General features: G+C 43.1%; 1 protein-coding gene and 1 pseudogene across 2 annotated transcripts in view; one reads left to right on the top strand and one right to left on the bottom strand.

Moving 5' to 3' along the window:
• LOC134808764 (putative neuroblastoma breakpoint family member 7) overlaps positions 1-13393 on the top strand; it is a 133275-nt gene that overhangs the window by 75625 nt on the left and 44257 nt on the right. The gene's annotated exons all lie outside the window — the stretch shown is intronic.
• LOC469490 (putative UPF0607 protein ENSP00000383783) lies at positions 7648-12392 on the bottom strand (annotated as a pseudogene). Its single transcript, XR_008548745.2, has one exon. The product of XR_008548745.2 is annotated as a putative UPF0607 protein ENSP00000383783 (transcript).

Here is a 13393-nt window from a genome sequence, read left to right as displayed (position 1 = left end):
CACATGACTTCTAAAATTGTATGTAATAAAGACATTTTGAGCTTTTCCTGATGTCTGTAATAAAAATATAAAATGTCTTCTCTTCAGTTTCTCTCCTGAACATCCCCATGGCCCTGGGGAGTTTATTTTTCTAGAATGTCTAAAGTGTATTATTTATTCAAAACAAAACAAAATAGTTTCTGTGAGGAAATATTCCAGATACTTGACTCAATAATATTTCATTATTTTTGAATTTGTGTAGGAAACTCTTTCATGCCCGTATTCAGACAGCCCCAGGCATGGGTGACTACTGAAGGAGGAGGAGGCAGGTCTTTCTCCCTGTGTGTCTAAAGGGCAGGAGCCTGATGAACGGGCTCCGTGTGGTCATTAGTTGCCGTTAGAGTGATTAATAAGAGTAACAGAGATAATTATAATTCTTGCTTTGAAAAGCCTTGCTTTTGAGAGGAATTATCCTTGTGCAAATGTCTCCCCACCCTCTTGGCAAATCGTCTTTGGCAGCCAGACCTGTAGCTTCTGGGTTTGCCTGTGGTCTCCGGGCTGCCGTTGCTGACACACCTGGTCTGCTGCCCGTCTCTCCTGAGTTTGGCTCATCTGATTCCTGGGCCTTCTTGCTTTTCTCCACTCTTTCTCATTTTCTGATGGTCTCTCTCTGTTCTCTTTTCCGTCTTCCTTTTGTCTTCCTCCCTTTCAACATTTCAATCTCTTTCTGTTTCTCATTGTCCCTTTCTTTGTGTGCCTTTTCTTACCTCTGTCTCTTCTACCTCTCTATTCCCACCCCATTTGTTTCAGACCTGAAGTCTCCATTCAGTTTGATCTTCCCTTTCGTTCTTTTACCTAAAAATTTATTAGTTTCTATCAGGGAAAATAAAAGCCAAGTAGGTTGAAAATGAATGCCTCCAGTTCTTGCTATGAGAAGGGAAAGAGACGCTTACTGTGTGTCCACACCAGGCGATAGCCTGCCATAGTCACACAGTAGGGAGGCCTGCTTGGTGCCAGGGCCCATGCTTTACCACCCACACTGCCTGTACGAACAGGACATTTTCTGACCCAGAGTCCATGTGCAATGGTGACAGAATGACTTCTGTGGTGACACTCTTCTGATGACGTGGTCTTTGCCCCTCAGCGTCGAGGTTTGTCTTGACACTGCCTGGGAGGAGTTTCCTGGAAAGTGTCCACAGCCATGATTACAGATAAGAGGAGACTGCCAGAGTCATTTGAAGGCATCAAGTTGTCTGTAGGAGAAGCTTGGTGACTGGAGGAGTCGCTGCTGGGGGTGGCTATCCTGAGTGCACATTTGGACTTTGCCTGCTCTGCGACCTCAGGCATCTTACCAAATCCCTCTGAGCCTCAGCAGTGGGATCTAGTGGTCACCATTTCTTGGATGTGTCATAAGGATACGGTGTGGCTCAGGGAAGCACTGGATTATAATGTGTTTTAAGCTCATCTGAAGAAAAGCACCATGCAAATCCCAGTTATTATGTTTATTATGAGGTTCAGCATGATTAAATGCAAAGAATTTGTTCCAACTGAATGAGGCTTTTAAAAATACACTGGGGCCAGTAATTACAGAAATGTAGGCTCCCCTAAACATGTTCCCAATTAGGAAGGGATGTAACTGAATGAACTGGGGCATGGCGGGGGACTCTCAGATCCTTGACATGTTCTTGGTCAGCTCAGTCAAGCTTTTCTTGATCAGAAAATGGAAAAAAGCAGAAAATTCTCATCCCTTGTGTCTTTCTTAGAAGAAGATAATAAACTCAGTGGCCAAAGAATGTTAACATTTAACTGATTTTCCTTATGTATCAGGACCTTTTTCTGAAACTATGATTGTTAAGGGTTTTAAGTAAGACCCAAATCAGTATGGGGTATGATTTTCTTGTTTGTGATTAAAACATATGGAAGTAATTATAGATCTCAAAGTAATTTTTATTTATACACAAATAATACATACGTTCCTGATCCTTGAAAAAATTGAAACATTACTTGATGACATCTAAGACTTCTTTGACTACTACTGTCTCTCCTGATTCCCTTTTACTTTTCTCAGAGGCAATGACCATTATCAGTTTGGTGTTTTTCTTTCTGAGCTTTTCCATCTTTAGAAGTAGAGAAAACCAAGGTGGACATGGTATACAAGTCTCCACATGGTTTTCTCCTGTGGTTTAGCCTCATCTCCTGGGCCAGATCGTATGCTTCTTGAGACCAGAAACCACATGAACTCCTTGATCTGATTCCACACCACTCCCAGGCCTGGAATAGAATCATGGAGAAGTGAGGGGAATGGTGAGGAACAGTTAACTAAACGCTTGTTTGAGAAAAATTATTGTCCTGCAGTTTACTCAAATAGAGCTAGTAACTCGGCTGGGTGAGTTTCAGATTCTGTGTTTCAAAACCACCTCAACCCACCCAGTGGAAACCAGAATATTCTCATGGCTTTACAAAAACGCCTGAGTTTTAAGCTTGATCTAAAGGGCTCAGCAAAGAAGCATTGCTCCTGAGAGGCTTCCTGTCTGCCTCAAGCTCCCTGTCTCAGCCTCCAGGTAGCCTCATCCTCATGCTCCACTTGCCCAGACATGGACCTCAAAGAAACTCCTGTCCATCTTCTTGGGGGTCCCTTCAGGGGTAGTTGTGTGTCATCAGCCACCCTCAGAGTTGGCTCTGAAACATTCCCTGGTTTCTCCTTCAGTGGTTTGTGGAGGTCAGGAAGAAATGCATGTGATATTTTCTGGAGGTTCTGGACAATCCTAATGTTGTCATGAAGCCTGCTGGCCCCTTTAGGCAACATACACACCCAGACATATATCGCTAGTGATGGAAGAATTCCGTCTTTTCTTCAAATTCTCTTTTTCTATTTTTACTTTCTTTCCTTAAAATGGTGCCTAGGATGGGTCCTTGTGGAAAGGACAGTGCTGGGGTTGCAACTCCTATCTCAGTGCTTTGACAAGCCCTCAAGAAATAAGGTTTATGGCTGTTTTTAGGAGACTCCATCACAGGCCCTCCTCACCATCCAGGCTTCTCTCCTGTTTGCCCATATCTGGAATAGGATTGACTGTACTCCTGGCTCTCTGAGCACCACACCCTCTTGCCTGCCTCCATGCCTTTGTTAATGCTGGTCCTTTCGGCCTGAGAGGAACCAGGCCCATCCCTGCTGGCCAAGCTCCATCTTCTCCTGGGAGCCTTCCCTGGTGACTTGGTTGGGTCCACACTTCGCAGACCTCCTCTTTTCCCACTGTCACCATCATTGCTTACGACATTCCTACCATACTATCCTCCTTGTTGTTCCTTGAATGTGCTAGGCATTCCCATCTCCAGGCCTTAGTACGTGCTGTTTCCTCTGTTGAAGTGCTCTTTTCTGAAGTGCATGGTTTCCTTCCTCACCTTCTGCAGGTCACCTTCTGAAGGTCATCTGACCTTCCTCTCTTAAACAGCAACACTCTCACTTCCCCTGACTCCCTCCCTACCCTCCTACTCTGCTTTTTACTCTCCCTAACATTTATCCCACATGAGTTAGTATACAATTGTTTGTCTATCTGTTTATTTTCTATTTTCCCCATTAGAATGTAGAAACATGAGGGCGGGAACTTGGTCTGCTTTGTTCACCGCTTTATTCCCAACACCTAGAAATTGCTTACCAGGTGGTAGTCATGTAGTAAATATTTGTTGAAAAACAAATCAACAACTCTAACTACCATATTTTGCCCCCCTGAAAAAAAAGTTTCTACACTGATTATGGGTGCCATGCCCAGCCAGGCCTGCACTGAGGCATTTGGCAGGAGTTGGATGATGAAGCTTTATACATGCCCTGAGTTGTGCGCTCTCCAGTTGTTTCATGAGCAGGTCTTGTCTTAATTATATTGTGAGCTACTTGGGGGTAGAAATCAAATTTTGTTCTTCTTCTGAACTACTTAACACTTGAAATGGGTCTGGGTTCCATTAGTGATTATTTGTTTATTGTTCCAAAAAAGAATTAAAGGTTGCCAATGGGGGAGTCACAGTGTGTGGTCATTAACTGCTTATTGACTGATTGATTAGGGATGGCAAATCCTGATGAGGTCAGATTGACTCTAAGGACAGAGTGGATGTGGCTGTTGGAAGCTGCATTTGGGTCCTTATGTAAAATTCTGGGTTCTCCTTGCAGGGTGTGATATCTCTGACTGGTGTCTGAATGTCCGTGGCTCTTTCTTCCACCTTCCTAACCTAGATTCTGACAAATATATTCCTGGCATTAAGAGTGGTTGTAAAACTAGAAACATATATCACTGTATATAAACCAAAGTATGTCTTTATTCACTACTTATAGTCTTTGAGAGAGACTTAATTTTCTCTTTTTAGTGTTATTCATTTACAGCCTCTTCATATAGATTTGAAGCAGCTTATCATATACAGTAAAGTGGTTAAATAAAAAAGGTAGAAAATTAGAACTAGGAAAAAGGAAAATTCAAATTTGTCAACCATGAGGGTCAACACAATTGCTGTTATTACTCTTCATTCTTGGCTCAGGGATTTCTGACAGCAATTCCCAAAGGAAAACACCATCAGTTTTATGGCCTTCACAATCAGAAAGTAAGATAACTATGTACGCTTTTTGTGGCAAAAGAGAGCATTTCTCAGGACTGAATTCTAAAAAGAATATCTCATGGGGACTTTATAAAGGTGAGTACTGCATGATAAAATGGACAAAGTTCTCAACAGCATTTTGACAGCCAAAGAAGTGGTGAGTTTCACATGTGTATTTCTTATAGTTTTCGCAAAAATTGAGCATATGAATGAGGAGGTTTTATTCAATGGGCATAAAAAAATTAAGGATCTGACTTCAATATGTAACTCGGTGAAAGCTATTATGAATTGTCTATTTTGTTAATCACCATATACCCTGTATACATAGTTTAATAGGTGGTCAATTGTTAAGTTAATAGATGAATAAAGTGTCTCTCATATTTGGTACTATTCCAGGTTCAATGTTAAATAGTAAACAGATACATATTAAGCATCTACTAATTCCAGGTGGTTTGCTGGGCACTTTCATATGTATTGTTCCACTTATTCTCTTTAAACACATTTTCTTATTGAAGAATATTCAGATCATAAGTGTACAACAATGAATTATTACAAAGTAAACACTTCCATGTAACCACTGCCCAAATCAAGAAATAGAACATTAATCAGGACTCTGAAAGTCCCCATGTTCTTCCCCTTCCCTCCTCCCTAGTGGTACCATTATCCTGACTTCTAATGCCATAGATTAGGGTTTTCTTTTGGTTGTTGGTTTTGAACTTTATGTAAATGCAGCCACTCAGTATGAAGGCTTTTGTGTCTGGCTTAATTTTGTCAACATTATGCTTGTGAAGTTCTTCTATGTTGTGGCATACGGCTTTAATTCTTTCAGTCTCATTGCTGTATAATAGTGCATTGATGAATATAGCACAATTTGTTGTTGTCCATTTTCAGTTAATAGATCTTTGGATTGTCTTCTCCTTTGGGGTGTAACAAACCGTGCTGCAATGAATACTTTTCAACATGTCTTTTGGTGCATTTCTGTTGGGTTATCTGCCTGGGCTGGAGTTACTTAGTTATGGAGTTTGCATATGTTTAGCTTTAGAGATATTGCCCTACAGTTCTCCTAAATGATTATTGTATCAATTTATTTTTCTACTACTAGTGTGAGAGTTCTAATTGCTCTACATCTTTGCACACACTTGACATTATTGCTTGTAAATTTCAGACATTTGATAGGTATGAGTGGTTCTCAACATGATTTAATTTGCAATTATCTGATATCTGATGAGCCAGTATCTTTTTTATTGGCTTTAAAAAATCTCCTTTTGTGTCTTTTCCTTTTTTTTTTTAAGGAAAGAGATTGCCTTTTACTCATTGACTTATAGGCATACTTTGTATCTTCTGCATACTAGCTTTTTCTTTTTAATTCTTCACAATAACTGTGAGTTATAATAACATTTTATACAGGCAGATACTGAGGTCACAGAAGTTAAGTAATTTACTCAAGGACACTTGGGGTATTAGGGTATAAAAATTATCCCTTCTCTTCAGTGGCTTGTAATCTACTTGTCTGGGGAAATAATGCTGAGAACAATTAGTGAGTAATATTAGCTAATAAATATTAAAGTATTAATCTGGATGGTGCAGGCTATGAATGATATAACAGTTAAAAGATCAGTGTGAGCTTTCTAGTGGAGGTCAGATTTAGTCTAGGACTTGAAGGATAGGTATAATTGAGGAAGTAGAGAGGAAATTAAAAAAACATTTTAGCGAGGGTGACCACAAGAGCAGAGGCATGGAGCTGGAAGTAATACTACTACTAACAACTTGCCTTTGAATAGCTCTTTGCAGAACTTTTTGTCTTAAGACCACCTCTCTTATGCAGGGACATGAGTGCAGGGACCATGACTGTTCCATTCACTCGGGCATGTCCAGTGTACACCATGGTGCCTGGCACATGACCAATGCTTAACAAATATGTTCAAATAAAATGAATGAATGAGCGAATTCAATCCCAACAATGTACCTGTAAACCTAATAGGATAGAATTTAAATGATTAAGGTGAGGGTTGAAAGTTAAAAGACAATTAGATGACCAATCTATGGCTTCTGAAAGATTTCTACAGAAACTAGTGGTAAATTGTAATTAGAGAGATAGATTATAGAGAGTCTGATCAGTTTAAACTTGATGTGGCATGTAGGAAAGCATAAAGTGTCACTGAGAGGTCTTGAACAGAGGGAGGTGAAAAGGTGCAAACAGTGTTTTGCAAAATTCATGAGTGATTGAATGGGGACTGGACAGGAATGGGGGGACAGCTAAGAAGAGGCTGTTGCAATGATATAGGCACTCACTTATGTATTCAACAAACATTTATTGAAACCATAGAATACATCTGGCGCGGCCGGGTGTGGTGGCTCACGCCTGTAATCCCAGCACTTTTGGAGGCTGAGGCGGGTGGATCACGAGGTCAAGAGATCAAGACCATCCTGGCTAACATGGTGAAACTCCGTCTCTACTAAAAATACAAAAAATTAGCTGGGCATGGTGGCAGGCACCTGTAATCCCAGCTACTTGGGAGGCTGAGGCAGGAGAATCGCTTGAACCTGGCAGGCGGAGGTTGTAGTGAGCTGAGATCGTGCCATTGCCCTCCAGCCTGGGGAAAAAGAGCGAAACTCCATCTCCAAAAAAAAAAAAAAACATCTGGCGCTAAACTTCATGCTACTGAAGAATAGCAAGATGCGTAAGTTGTGAGCCTTGCCATCAAGGAGTTTATAGTCTAAAAGGAGAGCTAGACAAGCACACAAATAATTATAACTCAATACAGAATGATTTTTTAAAATAGCGCAAATAAAGATTATGGAGTTCAGAGGAGGATAAGATCTCCTCTGGCCAGGGCATCAGGAAAGGTTCAAGTAGTACTCTGGAGCTGCGTCCTGCCTGCCTCTGCCTCCCTGCTCCCCTGCCTCCTCTCTATCACATTATCTTCCATTATTACCTGGAATTGTCTGGTTTATTTGTTATTGTTTGTCTCTCCCTTCCCTCAGTAGAATACAAGCTCCAAGATGACGAGCTAACTTGTTTTGGACACTGCTGTATCCCTAATGCTTCACCTAATATCTGGCACTAACATGGATTTTTTTTTTAAAGAAAATTTGGAATGAATGAATAAAGTGTCATTGGCATCAGATCCCATAAGACAAACGGGATTGGTCATTCAGGAAAAGTTGCAGGGAAAGATATCATTTTAGGTGAAGGGTACATGAAGTCCTACAGGGAATGGAGAATGAAAGATGGATCTAGAATATAGACTTAAGAAAAACTATAGAGGAAGCGGCTAACTATGGCGACTGCCACTGAGCAGTGGGTTCTGGTGGAGATGGTACAGGCGCTTTACGAGGCTCCTGCTTACCATTTTATTTTGGAAGGGATTCTGATACTCTGGATAATCAGACTTCTTTTCTCTAAGACTTACAAATTACAAGAACGATCTGATCTTAACAGTCAAGGAAAAAGAAGAACTAATTGAAGAGTGGCAACCAGAACCTTTTGTTCCTCCTGTCCCAAAAGACCATCCTGCTCTCAACTACAACATCGTTTCAGGACGGAGTCTTGCTCTGTCACCGGGCTGGAGTGCAATGGTGCGATCTCGGCTCACTGCAACCTCCACCTCCTGGGTTCAAGCCATTCTCCTGCCTCAGCCTCCTGAGTAGCCGGGACTACAGGCACAAGCCACCATGCCCACCTAATTTTTGTATTTTCAGTAGAGATGGAGTTTCACCATGTTGGCCAGAATGATCTCGATCTCCTTTTTTTTAATTAAAAAGTAAACTTTAATGTCGAAAATGCAAACTTGGGGAGGGCAGAAAGATCACACACAAGGCTGTCACTTCACACTTGGAAGGTTGCACAGCAGCCGGGCAGAGGAGCTCCTCACTTCCCAGACGGTGCAGGGGCTGGGCAGAGGTGCTCCTCCCTTACAAACGGTGAGGGGGCCGGGCAGAGGTGCTCCTCACTTTCCAGACAGGGCCGCGGCTGGGCAGAAGCACTCCTCACTTCCCAGATGGGATGGTGGCCAGGCAGAGGCACTCCTCATTTCCCAGATGGTGAGGAGGCAGGGCAGAGGCACTCCTCACTTCGCAGACAGGACTGCGGCGAGGCAGAGGTGCTCCTCATTTCCCAGACGGTGAGGAGGCCGGGCAGAGGCACTCGTCTCTTCGCAGACGGGATGGCAGCGGGGCAGAGGCGCTCCTCATTTCCCAAATGGTGAGGAGGCCAGGCAGAGGCACTCGTTGCTTTGCAGACAGGACGGCAGCGAGGCAGAGGCGCTCCTTACTTCCCAGACAGGGCGGCGGCTGGGCAGAGGCGCTCCTCACTTCCCAGATGGTGCAGGCAGAGATGCTCCTCAGGTCTCAATCTCTTGACCTCCTGATCCACCTGCCTGGGCCTCCCGAAGTGCTGGATTACAGGTGTGAGCCACCACACCTGCCCTGCCGTCTCTTCTTTCTCCTCCTAAGCAGCTCTCTTAGTCTCCTGAATTTTGATGTTCTACTTAACACCCTCATGTTCTTACACATGTTGCCCTGCTGGAGGGGTCCTTCTCTTTGGGAAGCCTGACCCACCAACAGGGCCTCAGGAGATAGACATGGAAACTTAGCCGGTGGGGGCCCCTCGTCTCTATCCCACCTCAGTTGCAGGGGAGGGGTCGGTTGCAGCTGCAGCAGTGGCTCCGACAGTTTTCTTTTGCGGGAACTGTGGCTGGCAGCTCTGGATGGAGAAGACCTACTTGATCCAAGAGCTGCAGGATCCTTGGGCTGCATGTCCTCCCCCACCATCAGCAAGCCTGGACAGCTGGGCAGGTGGTCTTTACCCAGCACCTTCAAGGCCGCCTTCTCTGGCCACAGGGAGCAGCCCGGAACTGGGGCAGGGAGCACTGTTGGAAGTGGGTCAGGCTTCCCAAAAGAAAGGATGCCTCCAGCAGGGCTGTGTGAACTGGCGACTCCATGGCCCTTGGAGTAGAAACTCACTGCATGCACCTGGGCCTTGTCAGTCTGGTTCTTTTCTATCAAGCTCTTGAGGTGGACATTTCCCTCCAAGGGCCTGGGATTGTACCAGGAGGAAGTGAGGTTTCCCTGAGTCTCCAGGGGCCTAGAGGTGGAGGCTGCTTCCCCATTGCTACAGGGGCCCCTTTTATTGTCCTCCTGCCCCTGGGTCTCTACCTGGTCTTTCACCTCCGTTGCTTCTTTGGGCTCTTCTGCCCTCACCTCCATCTTCGGGAGCCTGGCTGGGATCACCTGCTCATCTAATGAAGGAAGTTGAAGGTTAAACTTGCCTCTGAGATGAGGGATCCTCACGGGGCTGAGGTGTCCAAACATCATGGAGTTGCAAGCAGACAGCATGGGTTTCTTCCTTGAAGGGGGGCTCCAGACCACAGGAGGCAGGACCCTCTGTGGGGTGCCCATGTTCTGAGGGATAAGACACAGTCTCATAGGGGCGCCATCCCACCTGACTGGAAAAGAAGGCCCAAGATGTCGCTGACGGTTGAAGAGGAGTGGGAAACGGCCCACGATTCCCCGGGCAGGCACAGGTGCAGGAGCCGCTGGGTGAGCCCGGCCAGCTGGGAAGGCCTCACGGACAAGACAAGCAGGTTGCCGATGGCATGGCCAGGACCTGCGGCGGAACCAGGAACAAAATAAACTTAGTGAGTTGCCCATTTTGAGCGAGTTGTGCACAGACGAAACTAAGGGTCAGAAGCAGAGAGGATACTCCTAAGTCACCCACTTCTCTGTGGCCGGGTGCACACTGGGCATCTGGGAGTTTATGACATCACCATGGGGCTGGTGACAGAGCCAGGGTTGTGGAGGAGTGCTTAGGAGCCCAGCGAGGGTGCCTACAAGAGGAGTAAAAGGGCAAAGGGTGAGACCCTTCCACCGGTCCAGCTGGGCTCTAGCCTCAGGGACGTCCTGCTCCTGGGGGCAGGTGTGTGGCCCTGGATGGGCCCCCCTGTGGGGCTGTTGGGGGTGCGGGGCTGATTCGCCAGAGCCCTTCCACCTGGCGCCCGGCCCAGGTGCTGGCTGGCACCCAGTGGCCCTGTCTTGGCCAGCCCTGTCTCCCGGGTTACAGGGCCAGAACCTGGAAGCAGAGCGCAGGACCAGCCAGATCCCGCTAGGCTCCCCCGGGTCCTCTCCAGTGCCTCTGTGCCGCCTGGAGCCAGGCCCGCCTTCTCCATGGCTGCTGTGGCTTCAGGGGCCACCAGCCTCGCTCCGCAGGTTTCCAAAGAGAGGACGCGGTGCCCTGACCTGACTGGATGTGCCTCTTACCACATGCCTCCCTGGCAGGCAGTGTCTCCACTTTTTGCAAATTTGCCTGAGACCATTCCTCAGGTCATTCAGGTGGTCATGGCCCAGCCAGGCTTTGAACCTGGGCTGTGTGATTCCACAGCTGGCGCTCTGGCCTGTGTGCCTCATGATCATGGATACAGCATCTATTCTTATTTTTTCCTGTAGTCCTGGGGTACTTGGCACCATGGCATATCTGTAATAAGCACATGCACACCTCGAAGGAGTTCTTCACTTCAACATACAAGTTGACCATGGCATGCTCTGGGCTCCAGTCCTCTACAAAGATGTAGGGCAGGAACTACCAGTTGTCAGCACAGCACCATCCCACATTGCTCTTCTAATGGAGCCTTTCACCCCAGATGTTCTTTCTTGTTTGATGGGAAGGATCCAAGTATGTAAAGATTATGTTCTAGATCAGCTTTGGTCTGTCCTAAAAGAAATTTGCCAGTGGATTATTCCATATGGATAAAAGTCAGTTTCTCTGGTCTTCCTGGAATGTGTCTAGAAAGCAAATACATTATTTACAAGTTCATAGTAGATCAATGTATTGGATTAAAATATGACAAACATAATTTGGTCATTGTGAGCATGCCAGCTCGGTCAACTATTCACCACACATGATGCCCTAAATATAACTCTAGGTTTTCTTATGCCCAAGAGAGGGACATACTTTTGGGTGTCTGGACTAGGAAAACATGTATGAAAAACCATTTGGCCACTCTACATCTTGTTATTGGAGAATTGAAACCATCTATATTCAAAGATATTATTAAAAGGCAAGAAGTTAAAAAAAAGAAAAACTATTGAGATAACAAAGTGGATTAGATATGAAGAATAAGACAAGGCAAATGATGATTCCAAAGTTTGTGCCTTTGAAGCATGATAGAATGAAGATTGAGAGAATGACAGTAGGAAGGAAATTGAGAAGACAAACCAGTTTGTCTGGAAGTGGTTGACAATAGAAGGCGTCATATATGTGAGCATTTGTAGAGACTGGATTGAAGTGCACAGTCAGGTTTGAACAAGGTGAATTGAGACTCATCAGTGTGAAAGAGATAATAGTAAGTTGGACCAAGCATGGGTTCTCACGAGGAGAAAGTTCATAAAAAGAAGAGTCCTTGGAAAGGGGGCACAGTCTTGGGAACTGGATGAGAGGAATTAACTAGGGAGATGGGGAAAGACCACTGAAGGGAGTATTTCATGAAAGACAGTCATCAATGCCCGATGTCCAAAACTGTGGAAGCTGGAGGTCTTTAGGCTTGTTGGATGGAGGGCAACATCACCTTCAAATGAATACTTCTTGAAGGATGATGGCAAAAACATATATATATATATATTCAGCAAACTTTTCTTCTTTCTGCCCACCATTCTATTAGTGCTGATTGCTGGAATGCTAAGAGAGTGTTTAAAAATTGTTGCTATTAAGTTTTTAATTTTTTCAGTTAAGAAAATAAAATATGCTTAGTACAGAAAATTTTGATTTCTTTTTCTATTTTAGTAGAGATTAGGTCTCACTATGTTGTCCAGGCTTGTCTCAAACTCCTGAGCTCAAGTGATCCTCCTGCCTTGGCTTCCCAAAGTGCTGGGATTACAGGCATGAGCCACTGCCCATTTATTTAATGCCGTCAGCAAACCGTATAGGTAAACGTTTCTGCTTTTTGGCTGTTCTTGTTCCTCTGTGAGTTGTGCATCCTTTTCAATGACTGCCAGCACCACTGCCACTGGAGCTGTTTTGTCATTCACATTTTCTTCAATTCTAGTGAGGATTTCGAATGTTTATTGGCCATCTGTATAGCTTCTTTTGTGAATTTATTAATAATGAAGTTTTTCATTTTTATGGGCTCAAATACTTATTGCCACATTGCTTGCCAAAAGGGATGACAAGTTTATGCTCTAGTATGTATATATTTATTTATACTAAAATTATCTATAATTATATATAAATAAAAATTAGATATAATTTTATAAACTAAAAATTATGCATATTTTATAAACTAAAAATTATGTATATAATTTTATAAACTAAAAATTATGTATATAATTTTATAAACTAAAAATTATGTATATAATTTTATAAACTAAAAATTATGTATATAATTTTATAAACTAAAAATTATGTATATAATTTTATAAACTAAAAATTATGTATATAATTTTATAAACTAAAAATTATGTATATAATTTTATAAACTAAAAATTATCTATATAATTTTATAAACTAAAAATTATGTATATAATTTTATAAACTAAAAATTATCTATATAATTTTATAAACTAAAAATTATGTATATAATTTTATAAACTAAAAATTATGTATATAATTTTTTCCTTTAGTAAGTCTATGCTCTAGTGTAGTACATATGTATGTTTGTGTATGTGTATGTATATTAGAGCATAGACAAACTAAAAGAAATATATATATTTTTCTTTTTTATGAATTGTCTCATGTTTCTTGCTCATTTAAAGTAATATTTTTTTCAGATAGGGATATAATTCATATTTGAGTGTAGAATGAAAAGAGCTGAAAATATTGGAGGGGGAGGTTATATACTTGGAT

This window comes from Pan troglodytes, chromosome 1 (genome assembly GCF_028858775.2).
Source record: "Pan troglodytes isolate AG18354 chromosome 1, NHGRI_mPanTro3-v2.0_pri, whole genome shotgun sequence".
In the NCBI taxonomy this organism is placed as follows: Eukaryota; Metazoa; Chordata; class Mammalia; order Primates; family Hominidae; genus Pan; species Pan troglodytes.
This window is presented reverse-complemented; position numbering and strand designations above follow the sequence as displayed.